Raw genomic sequence first — 13731 nt, forward strand, 5'->3', positions numbered from 1 at the left:
ATTTCAAAATATGTAGTCAAGAAATAAGTTTAAGTGACTAAGGGAAATGCAAACTGAGAAACGGATTTGTGTTGTGCACATATGACCCAAATCATAAGATGAAAGGCCAAGACTGAAGTGTGAGAAACCCCAGCCAGAGCAGAGAGACAAAGACGGAGAGAGAGGAAGACAAAGCCGGGAGCCACGGAATGCTCCCGGGGAACCCAGGGCCCTCATAACCTCATTCCCAGAGACCCTGGGAGAGGATGCAGAGCCTCCGCAGTGGAACCCCAGGGCAGACAGTGATTTCCAGGTCACTCTGCAGGTCTTTCTTCCTTTCAAATTAAATTTATATTCCCTTTTGGGAAAGTGTGTCAGAGTTCCTCCCATTACAGGAAGTTGATCAAGAGAATCAAGGGACAGACGAGAACCCAGGCAGGACAGCGCTTTCCAGGACAGCCCTGGCAAGATAATCTAGGTGGAGTCCAGGCAGGGGTGAAACTGGTCACATGTGTGCATGTGCACAGATGCACACGTGTGCACACACAGATGTGTGCGGTCTGCTCACTGCACAGAGATACTGGTGAGGGTCTCGCCTCGTGCAGCCCTGATCTTCCTGCCGGGGGCCTCAACTGAACCTTGGGACAAGGCCGTCTCAGGCCACGACCTGAGCATCCTCCTGCCGCTGTGCAAAGCAGGTGCTCTGAAGGGCAGGTGAGGTCCCAGGCCCAGAACACCTGTGATGGGTCGGGCAGCCAGCTGCACAGAGCGATCTGGGTGCGCTCAGACTCTTCCAGAGACCTGGAAGTCTAGCTGTGATGGGTGGGAGGTGACCTTTTCCCCCAGGGAGAATCCAGAGCACTGTGGATTTCTGCCCTCCAGGTCTGGGCATGGCCAGTTCCTTGCCTTAACAGCCACTGCTGTGATGAGGAAAGGATGGGACAGCATAGCTCAGTGCCGCCTTCTGGGGCCCAGGCCAGTCAGGGCGGAAGACATCTCCTGCCAGGCGGCCCAGGGCCTGCAGCAGTAATCAGCCCCCAGGGGCAGCGGTGGGGGTTCAACACAGCCAGAGGGTGGGAATGGGACAGAACTCCAGGGCGCCCTGAGGACAGCTTCCTCTCCTTTCCCTGGCAGTTCACCAAGACCACCTCTCACCCCTGTGCCACTGTTGGGTTGGTGGGTCCTGTCCTGAGAGGGGAACTGTCTTTGTTCTCAGGAGGGGACAAGGACCACTGCCAGGGTAAAGGGGCACCAGCACTCTGCGAGGGAATTGGCTCACGGTCTTCTCTGTGAAACCCAAGTCGGCCCTTCACACCAAGCAGGAACCACCCGCAGGGCACTAGTGGCCACCTCCAGGACCCCTCCCCATCAATGCCAGCGAGGGGATCCTGTGGGAGGCAGTGCCCCATCCCCCATCCTCACTGGCACCCTCAGGGTGGCCATGCAAGCCTAGAGGACTCCAGGCAGCACCCACGGGGCCACACTGAGCTGTGGGGACCTTGCCATCCACCCTGCGGCATCTCCAACCCCTCATGGCCACGCGGAGCTGCGTCTACCTGGACGGAAGCTCCTCGTGCAGCAGGAGGACCAGTGAACTGGTGCGGGCGGGGTGGGGCTTCCGGGAGACAGCAACAGTGACGCCTGTGCAAGGCCTGCACGGTGCCCGCAGAGCCCGGTGCTCTGCTCCTTTCTGGAGCATCTGCCACAAAGGGAGAAAGAAAATGCTGAGTCTTCTCTCCAGGCCAGATTGAGACTCTAAGGGAGCCAAAGCAGGAAAAACCCAGTGGGGGTGGGGAGGAAACAGGAATCCTTCCCCATGAGGATGCAACCCAGAGCCTGACTCAGCAGGATGGAGGGACTTGACTGCTGGCACCAAGGGTGGGAGGAAGGCAAGGCCAGTGTCCAGGTGTTTCTGAAATAAGCAGTCTCAGAGGGCGTCACACAGGTGGCTGGCTGGTGGCCTCTTGTGCCATCAAGCAATTAGTCCTGAGACTGGATCTTGCCCCCAGGTGTGGTTGGGGTCCTTCCCTCTCTCCCCAGAGCTCTGGACCCACCCACTCCCGAGGGTGACCCTCCACAGGCTAAGAGGTCTGCTCGGGAGTGGAGGTGCTGCCACTGGACCAGAGGACACTGGCTTCTTACTTGATGGGAGCTGCTACTACCAGCAGATGAGTCCAGCCGGGCGCTCGCTGTGCCTAGCAGCGCCTGGCACTGGATGGGCTGAGTGTCCTGGCTGACCCTGGGCCCCGCAGAGACCCCATCTTGCCCTACTAGTGAGCGGCAGGGAAACCTCAGCCACAGTGTGGGAAGAGCCGGTGCAACGACTGGGTTCCATTGGCAGAGGGAGTCAGATGCCTGGAAGAAACGCTGGCCAGGAAGCCCGTCTGACATCTGCCTCTTGCTCCCAAAGCAGCCAGAACGCAGCCCCTAAGGTGCCATCCCCGGGCCTCCTGCAAGTTTGGAGCACAAATCTGGCCCTCGGTTGGGAAGCACGGGCTGGCATTGTGGAGGTTCACCCCGAGAACCCCGCCTGTCCCAGTGGATGCTGAGTTGTTGCTCTGCACATGGTCCCCTTGCCGTCTGCCCGCTGCCGAGTCTCCAGGACCTGGAGAGGGCTTGGCCTCACATGTCCACAAATGGGAGAGGACAGAGGAGACCCACACTGGGTTCCACTTCTAGCCCAGGGCTGGCTTCTGCAGTTGTAATCCAATGGGACTCTGTTCCCTACTCTTCTACATCTTCCACCTTGGCCTCAGCCAGCTGTGCTCCACACACAATCCCGGCTGGGCTGGGGGCATCACAGGACAGGAACACGAGCCACGGAAGCTTCCAAAGGTGCCCGAGTTGGGGTTGGCAATTGGCACCAGAAACCTGCGGTGCTGGGACGAGACGTGTCCTCCAGTAGAGGTGTCCAGGTCCTAACCCCTAGCGCCTGTGAATGTGACCTTATTTGGCAAAAAGGTGCCTGCAGACATTTCAGGTAGGACTACTGCAGCGCAGTCACCTTGGTTCCAGTGGGTTTTCCCTCCAATGTCAAGGGTCCTTGTAAAACGGGCACAGAACAGACAGGGTACATGGAGGTGGTGCCTCTCCAAGCCAAGGGACACCAGGGACGGTGGTAGACACCAGAAGCTGTAGAGCCTGGAGGAGACCCCCTCTCCATGCCTTGGAGCCCCTCAAAGGCACCGACCCTACCCACAGAGTTTCTGGACTTCCGGCTTCCTGGACTGTGAGAAAATACATAAGGCCATTTGTGGTTCCAGAGAATGAATATGGTGGTATCCCCTTCTCCTGGGGATGCACATCCCAAGCCCCCCAGCAGATGCTTGAAACTGTGGATAGTACTGAACCCTACGTGTGCCATGCTTTTCCCTATGTACATGTTTCTATGATAGAGTTATTTATAAATTAGGTACGGCAAGAGTGGCAACACGTAACGGAATCCAACAAACACAGCAACATTCTATCATAGAAGTTACTTAAAATTATGGCTTGTTTCTTTCCGCTAATTTCCACTTAATATTCTTTTCAGTCAAGGCGGATGCAGAGTAACTGTGACTGAGGACGCAGACTGTGGATGTAGACAGGCTATGTCACACGTTGTCCTAGCCCAAAGCCCTCTCACTATCTCTGGCCAGAAGAGGGTGAGAAGCAGCTCTCTCCCAGGGGAAGGGGCCTTTCCTGGGTCCATCTCGGGGAGCACTGCAGTACTTGTTACAGCTCTCCCTGCATGTGTACTTGAGATCCAGACTTTAAGTAACCACCGGTTCCAAAGAGGATTACCATTACCATGGTCCTGGCACCACGTGACAGAGGCAGGAAGGATTAATAACTTCCCCACGTAGCACTGCCCCAGCGATTTGCAAGCCAGCTTTACTCTGCCACATCCATTAAAGCCTCCGCTGAGTAAAAAGATCTGTACAAGAAAACTGTCAGGTACCGCGCCTTCGCCATCACATAATTAATGGGCTAATATGCTTTCAAATGAAACCCACCAGCAAAAACACTGGTGAGGCTGTGGGAAGACTGTGACACAGGACTGGGGCGGCTTCGGGGGGCACATGTGGTGCAGTATCTGGGGAGCACAGGTCTGTGGCCTGGGATCCAGGAGTCCCACTTACATCATCTCTCCCTGGCCAGTGAGACGCAGAGCAAGGCAGTGGGAAGAGTGAAACAGATGGAAAAGTCTGGGGTGAGTGTCAGAAGAACAGGGCACACGCAGTGGCCCCCGTCTCTCTGGTTTGAAAAGGTCCTGTGCTGTAAGGCGGGGTCCAGGTGTAGCTGCAGAGGCTGGGGAGAGGGGCGCCCTCCTGCACCCATACCCATCCCGCCTTTGCTTCCTTTCCCTGTGAAGCCAGGAGGGATGGGAAGTCCCTAGTACAGCCTGCAGCTGACAGTGGGGACAAGCAGGCCCTTCCTGTCCTTTTCTCCTCCTTGGCACCCTGGTGGCCAGGCTCACGGCAGGGTAGTGAGCCCCCTCCCCGGCTTGTGGGGTGGCTTCAAGCTTGCTGCGGGGCCCACTTTGGTCACATGCTCACTCTGCCCTGTTCTGGCTGTGGGACCACAGGCAGGTACTGGACCTGTGGCTCTGGAGAAGCAGGGACAGCCAGTGGCTGCCTGGGGGCAGCTGGAGGATCAGGGTCAATGTGTGTGCCAGGTGTTGGGGTGCACACCTGTAATCCCAGCACTCAGGGGAGCAGTTATGTGAGTTCTAGGTCAGCCTGGGCTACAGAGAGTTCAGCGCTGGCCTGGACTACATAGCAAGACCTTGTAAAAGCCAGGCTTGGTGGCATATGTAATCCCAGCACTCAGAAGGCTGAGACAGGAAGGCTGCCAGGAACAAGCCTGGGCAAATGAATGACTTAGTGAGACTCTATTTCAAAGTACAAAAACAGCTGGGGATGTAGCTCAGTGCAAATACCCTGGGTTCAACTACCAGTACTCAAGAAAAAGGTAATTGTATGTAAGTTATTATGCAGGAGGTCTAGCAGAGAGCAAACCCACAAATGCCAGCTGCCTATATAAATGGTGATAGTGACAGTCACCAACTCCCAGAGTCAAATGTAGTACAAGACCCCACTCCCTGCAGCGAGGGCCAGCATTAGGAGGTCCAGCCCCTCTGCCTGGAGCCCTCAGCTCTGGGTCAGTGCTGAAGTTCCAAGGAAAGACATGAGTAATTAGTGCTCGCCTCAGGCCGGGAGTGGCTACAGTGGAGGCTGAGACAGGGTGGGCTGAGTGTGGCTAGATGTCAGGTGGGGATTCTGGGTCTGACTACACCAGGTGCAGGACCACAGCTGCTTGGCTTGCAGGCCCTGTGTACCTGGTCCAGTGGGGCTCCACCACCTGCCCTCCCTGGGCTGGCCTGGTGTTTGGGGCAGGACTGTGCTCTGGGGAGGAGGAGAAACCCCAAGCAGAGTCCCTGGGGGGTGCAGTCAGCCTAGGGTGGCCCAGGTGCCTTCTGGGGAGCCCACGGTGCCACAGTTTTGCCTGGGCATGGTCCAAAGTGCATCATGTAGACAGGCACATTACGAGTCAGCCCCAGGGGCGGAGTGGACAGGGAGGGCAGTGGCAGGGCCACAGAGTGGCCTGTTCCCTGAGAAGATGAGTCAGGGCTGTGACACTGACCTCTCTGAGGCCTGGAGCCCTGGATGGCAACACATGGGTAGAGGCACAGTGTGGGGGAGCTCTGGGAGGGGGACCCTGGACTTGAGGCATCTGGACACTTTCTGGTCTGTGAGATCAGCTCGAGTCCCTAAGAATACGCCTGGCATGAGGGGGTGGTGCCTTCTGTATGCGGTCCCGGGCCACTGGGCACCACAGCAGATGCAGGCTCCCTGGGGGCCCATGTCCAGGCTGCCACCTGCACAGGGGGGTGTGCGCGTGCGTGTGTGATCCCGGGAGGGTGCTGGGGAGGACCCGCACAGCTCTGGTTTCTGCCTGGAGGTTCCCTTCTCTGACTGCCCCAACTCAGGGCAGTCACCTTGTCCTGGGCTCAGCGGTGGGAGCTGGGTGTGAGGACAGCCACGCCCCACCCTTACCGGCCCCTCGGTCTGGGAGAGGCCAGACATGGGCGGAAACGACACTGCGGAGTGTGCAGTTCAGAGACCTGCAGGGCGCTGTTGGGGGGCTCAGATGTGACCCCCGCTGCACCAACAGGTACAGGGTCTTCCCTAGCCTGAGGAGGGGCTATAAGCATCACATAGCTGAGGGGCCTGATGGACTCTCCTGAGGGTGCTGGCTGCAGCAGCCCAGGATGCAGCCCCATGATGCTGCAGGGTGAAGTAGGCTGCACTGGAATCTGTGCTGGATATCAGGGAGCCACTGGGAATGGGGACAGGTACCCTGCTGCTCCCTCCAGGGACTGAGGGGAGGGCGCCAGGCTGAGGGTTCCCTGCCTGCCCCCCACCAGCCCCCAAACACCCACACAGATGCGGGGGCTTGTCAGGACTGGTATTCATATGGTCCAGCAGGTGGCTGGGAACTCCAACAGCTCCCCATGTTGCCATGGTTACCTCTGCCATGAGGACCCTCTGCTTAGCACCCTCTCAGCAACACCAGGGGGCTTTGCCAGAATGCTTGGGCTATGCATTTGTGTTTGGGGACAGTGGTGCTATGTGTGACTCAGGTCCACTGGAGTGTGTGGGCAGGGATTGGGGCCCCAACATGGGGGGACCCAGTCAGCCTCCTTCCCCACCTGCCAGGAAGTGACTCAGCTCAACCACACAGGAAGCTGGGTGTGGTGGCACATGCCTGTAATCCTAGCACTCAGGAGGCTGAGGCAGGAGGATCACTGCAAATTGAAGGCCAGCCTGAGCTACACAGCAAGATGCTGTCTCAAAAAAAAAAAGAGATGTTCAGGGGCCAAGACCTTTTCAGCCTGGCTGCAGACACCTCTGGTAGCCCTCGGGGGATCTTCGTGCTCTGGACAGTATGTCCCCTCCCTCCTGCCACCAACCCTGAGGGCAGCAGCCTCATGCACGCTTCTAATTCCAGGGTCCAGGGTCCGTAAGAAGTGAGAGTGGTTCCCCAGCCCCTGGGCCCACTGCGGAATGATGGGCAGAGGCGGCCAGGCTCAGTGGCCAGCACTGGTGCAACTGGCATCCTTTCCGCAGAAGTCTTTCCTTCCCTGGACGCCTCCCCCGACACATGCAGCAAGGGACAGAGTCTGCGCCCCATAGGAAGTCCTAGTGGTTGCTCCCAAACCCATCTTTCAGGATGAGGACAGAGTGGGGCAGCATCCCTGGTGACCTGGAGCAGGTCTTCGATGTCCCCTGCGTACCCACTGCCTCTGTGCGAGCAGGGTGTAAACAGGAGGCGTCCCATCTCCCTTGGGCAGCTGCTTGCTCTCCTGAGTCCCCGTGGAGAGGGCGACTGCGTGAGATCTGCAGCTCTGGCTCCGGGCTGCTGGTGTCCTTCACAGGAGGAAGGGAACAAGATGGCTCTGGGCCTTTTGTTTACGACACCTGAACCTGAATGCCTACAAAATAGCACCTACTCATTGCCAGGGAAAGTGACACCCCCCCCCAAGCAACCAGGAGCTGGGCCAGAGTGAAGGACTGAGCATCATCAGGGTGTGGACGGGCCAGGGAGGTGACAGACGGTCCGTTGGTGCCTAGTGACAAAGACTGGCTCCTCTACAGTGGGAAGCAAAGCCTCCGTGACCAGCAGGGGCCGGGAGACCAACCACAGCCTCCTGATAAGCACCACTTATGTGCAGGGTTAGCAGAGTTTCAGATTCAAAGCTGACTGTGTTTGGAGGTCACCAGCAAGACGTGGGCTTTGTTCATTTCTGAGAATTAAGGAGACCAGGTGGAAGAAGCTCTTCTCATCCAGTGTTTCTCTGCTGCACTGGGACCCTCTGGGGCTGTCCTGGCCCCCAGGCCTGCAGGTCTGATGAGGGCACAGTGACTTGGCCCTTCTGGGGCCCCCAAACCCTCTGTAGTCATGATGCAGAGCCACTGGGGCCTCCCAAGAAATATCTATGAGAGGTCACCACTGATGGGCTTGGGACTAGTGCTGTCTGCCTCTGTGGCCTGCTCCCCTTAAGTAATCTGCACCCGCTTTCTGCAGTACTGCTGATTGAGCCCAGAACATCCCCAGTCCTTGTTACTGCTATTCTATTTTGAGATGCCATTGAGGTTAAATTGCCCAGGCTGGCCTGGCCTTGAACTTGTGATCCTCCCGCCTCAGCTTCCTGAGCAGCCAAGCTTACTGGCATGCACCCTTTCTGTCTTTCTCTTCACTGTGAAATTCCTCAGGGACCTGTGCTCAGAAAAGCCATGCTGAACTTCAGTTCTGATAGAGTGAAGAGCAGATACCAGGTAGTAAGCAGGGTGCTCCGTCTGCAGGGGATTCTGACATCGCTTCACCCCCGCTAACACACCAGACACTGCCCTGCTGGGCCCTGGAATAATCCTGGACCTTCTGTCTTGACCTTCATCTCCCCCAAGCCCAGCACCCACAGCCTCTCCTCTGGCCTTGTCTTCCACCCTCCTCATTTTGTTCCTAATTCTCAGGCAGCCTTGTCCACAGCCAGGGCTGGCACCCGGGGTGATTGGCAGTCACCCTAGGTCCCACCAAGCACTGTCCAGCCCTACCTTCTCAGTGCTCTCGGAAACAACCAGCAGGGCTGGGCCAGCGAGGTGTTTCCAGTCCAGAGGCTCTGGGTCCCTCTCTGGCCTTGTCCATCTTCCACGTCTACATCAACACCCCACCCCAGCCTCTTTGGCGGGGTTCCTCTGTAGGGACTGCACCCTTTTCTGGCTCTCTGTCCCGAGGCTGGAGCTGGGTGGCCTCTGCTTGTCACTGGCCCCTCAGATGTCTGCCACAAGACCTCTCCTCCTCGTCGGTGTTTGCAGGTTTTAAACAACGTTTCAGATTTAAATCTAATTTCTCCTGAATGGCTTCATCAGAATTTCCCCGTCAACCGTCTTGCTACTGCATCTAGGGGGGACAGCAAAGATTTGACTTCTGGAAGCCCCTGTGCCCACTGAGTTCAGGGCGGCAGGGCTCCTGGGCACCGTCCTAGCTGCTTCTTTGTGGACCTCAGGGTCGAAGTTCGCTCGAAGGACCAGGAAGCCGCCCAGGAATGGAAGATGCAAAACCAGGCGTGGGGGTGGCAGGGGTATGCTGGGCACCCCGGGGCCAGACAGGCAGGCAGAGCAGTGCCCACAGGCGGTGGCCCCAAAGGCTAGAGGCAAGCGAGGCCAGGCTGGGGGTGACCCTCCGTCCCCTCTTTCTCTTGCCCTGCAAGCAGTCAGCAGGGTTTTCCCAGCTCCTCCCCAGGACCATCGAGTGGGCTCACGAAACAACTTAGGAAACTAACTGGCTGGGGACAAGACCTGTGACCCACAGCGCCCAGGAAGTGGATCCCCATGGGAAACTACCTCCATGGCAGGCGGCTCGCTGGTCTGTGCTGGTCTGACATAGGGGTCTGGCAAGAACCACACACATGGTGCTATGGTTCAAGGTGTCCGCACGATGTGTGTGTTGGAAAGCGAATCCCACAATGTGTTCGAGGGTAGTTTCAGCGGAGGGGTACTGGGGAGGCAACCAGGATTCGGTGAGGTCATGAGGGCCAGGGTCCCTGGTTTTATCAAGTGACACACGCTCCTGCTGTCTGGTCACGGGTGCCTCATGCCACAGTGTATCGCAGCAGGAAGCTCCCAGATGCCAGCACGGTGTTCTGGACTTCCCAGCCACCAGAGCGGTGAACCAAATGAACTCTTCTCTATAAATGGCCCAGTCTTGGGTATCTTGTTACAGCAACATTCAGCTGCTGCTCTGAGTTCCAGCCACTCAGCAAGGGCATGGTGAGGAGAACTTCTAACTGGGTCTTTTCAGCGAGTGGGAAATCAGGGGACCCTTTCTTGATAATTCTTGCTTTTTCCAATCTATTTCATCTGCAACCAGCGTAGCTCAAAACAGTGAATCTGTAAGTGTCTACGGAAGGAGAAAAGTGGGGTGGCCTGGAGGGTGGGAGAGGTGGAGGGTGACATGCACACGACCACACATCAGGTCCTCAGGTCTCTGGGGCTAAACATTCAGCAGAGCAGGTCCAGGTCTCTTGAGAAACTGCCCAGCGAGGATAAGAGTTAGAAAGCTCATGGGACCAGGATGCGGTGAAAGACACAGGGACAGGGCACCTGGGCATGGGACTCATGTGCCCACCATGCCCAGGTCAGGTGGAAGCCTGGAGACAGTACACAGGACAGGGTGAAGACCAGCTGCGCCAGCTGAACCCAGAGCACCATCTCAGTGGCACCAAGGACCCGTCTTGTGCACTTGGGCTGGGCCAAGGCTGGGGCGGGGGCCACATCGCAGAGAGAGCACTTCCCTGAATCCTGCCAGGGGAGGACCAGAATGCTGCTTCCTTCAGCAGCTGGCAGGCTGGGGTCTGTCTCACTGTTGCTAAGTGTCTGTTTCCTCCTGTAGGCCGATATAAAAGGCCCTGCCACAAAGCAAGATCAGAAATGTGGCTCCCATGTGGGGACTCCCTCTGCCACCTCCTCTCACCCAGTGCCTGCTTGATGGCCATGAATGATACCCCTGTGCCAGAAGCCTGGTGTCCCTGAGAATTCTGTGGCCAGTGGCACCTTCCCCTCTCTCGACAGCCCCTTCTGTGGTTCGGACACAGCCAAGGATGCTGGCTTCTTCGGTGAAAGTCAGCCACGCTGCTACAGTTTCCTCCAGCTTAGGCAGCCAAGGAAGGGAACTGAGCCCACATCAGTGGGGAGCCTGGGGTTCCCCCAGCCCCTCTCTGCCCTGCATGGCCCTGGAGGGACCTCTGCCATTTATTCTTCTGGGGCAGAATGCTGGGTAGTTAGGACCCTTGCAGCTTTAGGGTCTTCTGCCTTATGGGGCGAGACCTCCGGCTGCTGGGAGAGAGCATGGAGAGGGTGGTGGGGACCCTGCTCCCGGATATCTCCAAAGTCAGCCCTTTCTGAACGCTGCCCACTGCTCTCTGCTGTTCTGCTTCCTTTTTCAGTGACTCTGGAAAAAGGCTTCGACCCTGGGACTTTTGGTGCCATGATGATCACAGAATTTAGCCAAAGTCCAAACATGCTGCTCTATCCAGTGTCTGTGGACATGGAAATGTGTTCTCAGCATCCTAACAGTACAGCAGGCTTTCCTTTGAGGCAGACTGTTTCCCCAGTTACCATGCCCGGGCGCCCACAAACACGAGGGGCCCCTCCCTCCATACTCTAACCCCAAGCTGCCAAATCAAACCTTGGTGCCACACATTCCCTCCCGAATCATTTGGGTTTAGGAGATGACTGAAAAAGGAAAGGAAAGAAAGGAAGAAGCCAGCCCAGAGGAATGAAGCCTCCTCGCACTGCTAGCCCACAGAGCCCTGTCTATGGGGGCACCTCGGCACCCCTGGCCTGAGTTCCACCTTACCCTGTCTCCCACAGGCACCTGATGTCGGGCAAACTTCCTCCCATCCAGGCCCTGCATCCAGATTCCTAGGGCCTCTGAACACTAGAAACACACGAAAAAGGGTTTAGGGTCCTCCATGCCACACTCCCACCCGTTGCCTTGCTCAGTCCCGGGTCCTGATCGGCGCACACATTTATTGGCTGGTGTAGCAAAGAGAGGAAAAGGATGGATCTTGGTTTTATATAGGAAACCTTCAGGGTGCTTTCCAGGCAAGGACTTGCTGCAGCCCAAACACTCAGTGCCAGAGGCCGGTGGAGACCTGCACAGTGAGAGATCCCAGAGAGGGTGCATAGTGGGCCAGATGGACAGACAGGGCTGGACAGACCTGGGGAGCCGAGTGCACCCTGAGGACCCCACACGGAGAAAGCCCAGGGCCAGGATCCCAGAAGCTGCATGTGAGCCTGGGCTCTGCAGTGGGTGAGAGTCTGCCAAGAGGGAACTGGGTGGATGGACACAGCTCTCCACAGGCGGGTCCCCAAACCCTGCAGCTCAAGGCCTGAATGCGGCTTCCTGAGCAGAGTGGGAGCTCTTGGGATGGGGGTGGGGGTGAGGGGGAGAAGTTGCAGGGAAGGAGAAATCCTGAAGCGGCAGACAGGGGGACAGCTGTGGCCTGAACTTGGTGTTCCTGCTCCTAGGATGTAGATGTATTAATTTCCATAAATGCTAATAGCTCATTTCCCCAAGAGCTATTACTTATGTCATCTTCCCTTGGACAAGGTTCAACCAAAGCAGGCAAAGGAAAGGGAGGGAAAGGTAACCCCCACTGCCGGGTCCCAGCTCTAGCCACTCTCTCAAACAAACAGCTCAGGTCCGGTTTTGAAGGTGACCCGCTAACACCAAAGTCCAAACCACCTGCCTTCCCACAGGTCCCCATCGTGCCCAGAAGCAAAGAAAGTTACCTACCCCCAAAATGCTGAATCACAAAGTGAGGCTGAACAGGGGAGTGGGGGTGGGGCGGGAGGGAGAGGTCCCCCCCCCGGCAAATGCCAGGAGGAGCAGGCTAGTTGCACTTGATAAGAGGGCAGGCAGGTGGGCAGGTGCGCCTGGCTGGCCGCTGATACTGCAGCAGGGAGCAGTGCGGCAGCAGGTAAGGAGGTGCGGAAGTGCTTCGTGCCAGGGCCAGGCAGAAGGGGTGACAGGACGGGGCCAGGGACCGGAGGGGCAAGGGGGCAGGCGACGAGCCGGAAGGCTGCGCCCGGAGGAGCAGGCTGGAGAGAGGTGCCGAAGACCGGCGCCGGCAACTGTGAGCACTTCACCCGGGTAGCGCGGAGGACGCGAGAGGGGGCCGGAAAGGTGAGGGAGGGGGAGGCGAGGTGGCGGGGAGGGCAGCCTGGAGGGGGCAGGCTAGAGGGGAGATTTGGACTGGGGTCGGGGACGCGAGTGCTGAGGTCAGGCGGGAGGACCGGAAAGCCACCGGAGGATGCGATGGGGGAAGGGAGATGGTAGAGAAGGAGGTGAGGAGGCTGGAGAAGAGGTGAGAACGGCGGCTGGGGCAGGGACGCGGGGCCTGGGAAGAACGGCCGCAGAGGGACCACGGCGCCCACCGCAGCTCTCTGGGCGCAAGTCCTCCGGCACCGCGGCTCACCGGGGTCTCCCTCACCGCACTTACCTGGGGGCTCCAGCTCCGGATCCTGCGCCCCGCTCCGGATCTTCCTTCCCGCCCGGCCCCTGCGACTTTAGCGCCCCCGAATCCCGCCCGCTCCAGCAGGTTCCGCCCGCAGCATCTTCACCTCGTGGGACGCCCGAGGCCACGCCTCTTGGAGCTTCTTATTGGCTGTCATCCACGCCAGTCACATTCCCATTGGCTGAGCGTTGGGCGTCCATGCAAATCGGAACGGGCCCGCCGCCACGCCAATTGGCTGATGCTCGCAGAGCGGCGATCCTGGACTTGGGCTCTGATTGGCTCTACGGCCCAGACGACAGAAGGGACGCGGGGCGGGTTCCCGGGACGGGATCCCGGCTTGAGAGCCCGCTCCTCCAGCTGAGGCTCCTGTTGCGGTTGGCTGCTGGCCGGGCGCACCCCTCGATCGCGAGGGCTCCGAGGCCTGTGGCTGCGCTGGGCACGGGCCTCTGAACCCTTGGGTCCTGGTGTTGCGGGGACTTTCTGGAAAGCGTGGGTTTAGTCGCCCTCGGCACTGGGCGGCCGGCCCGTCTCCTAGGTAACGTGGAAGGCCGCGGGAGAGACCAAGTAGGCTCGAGCGCGGGGGAGACCGACGCGGCCTGGAGGCGCTGGGGCTGCAGAGTCGGCCAGGCCTCGCCACCCTGGGTTGGGGTTATGGCTGGCCTCTCTGCGTGTGCACCCAGGCCTGCGGG

General features: G+C 58.4%; 2 protein-coding genes across 11 annotated transcripts in view; one reads left to right on the forward strand and one right to left on the reverse strand.

The window, feature by feature from the left end:
* Kcnab2 (potassium voltage-gated channel subfamily A regulatory beta subunit 2) overlaps positions 1-13122 on the reverse strand; it is a 71575-nt gene extending 58453 nt beyond the window's left edge. For 3 of the 6 annotated variants that reach the window (XM_019207981.2, XM_010627831.3, XM_010627828.3), the window contains exons 1-2: positions 13028-13116; positions 1536-1678 (exon numbers count right to left, since the gene is read on the reverse strand). The gene's annotated coding sequence lies outside the window, so the exon portion shown is untranslated. Of the gene's footprint in view, positions 1-1535; positions 1679-13027 lie in introns of all 6 variants that reach the window. The other 3 variants (XM_010627833.3, XM_010627832.3, XM_010627830.3) reach the window with 2 other exon arrangements.
* A 121-nt stretch (positions 13123-13243) lies between these two features.
* The window catches only part of Nphp4 (nephrocystin 4), a 97896-nt gene continuing 97408 nt past the window's right edge, over positions 13244-13731 (forward strand). For 3 of the 5 annotated variants that reach the window (XM_010627835.2, XM_010627836.2, XM_010627840.2), the window contains exon 1: positions 13244-13577. The gene's annotated coding sequence lies outside the window, so the exon portion shown is untranslated. The remainder of the gene's footprint in view (positions 13578-13731) is intronic. The other 2 variants (XM_010627838.2, XM_010627839.2) reach the window with 1 other exon arrangement.

The sequence above is a fragment of the Fukomys damarensis genome, unplaced genomic scaffold (genome assembly GCF_012274545.1).
Source record: "Fukomys damarensis isolate Sample0158 unplaced genomic scaffold, DMR_v1.0_HiC HiC_scaffold_23, whole genome shotgun sequence".
NCBI lineage: Eukaryota > Metazoa > Chordata > Mammalia > Rodentia > Bathyergidae > Fukomys > Fukomys damarensis.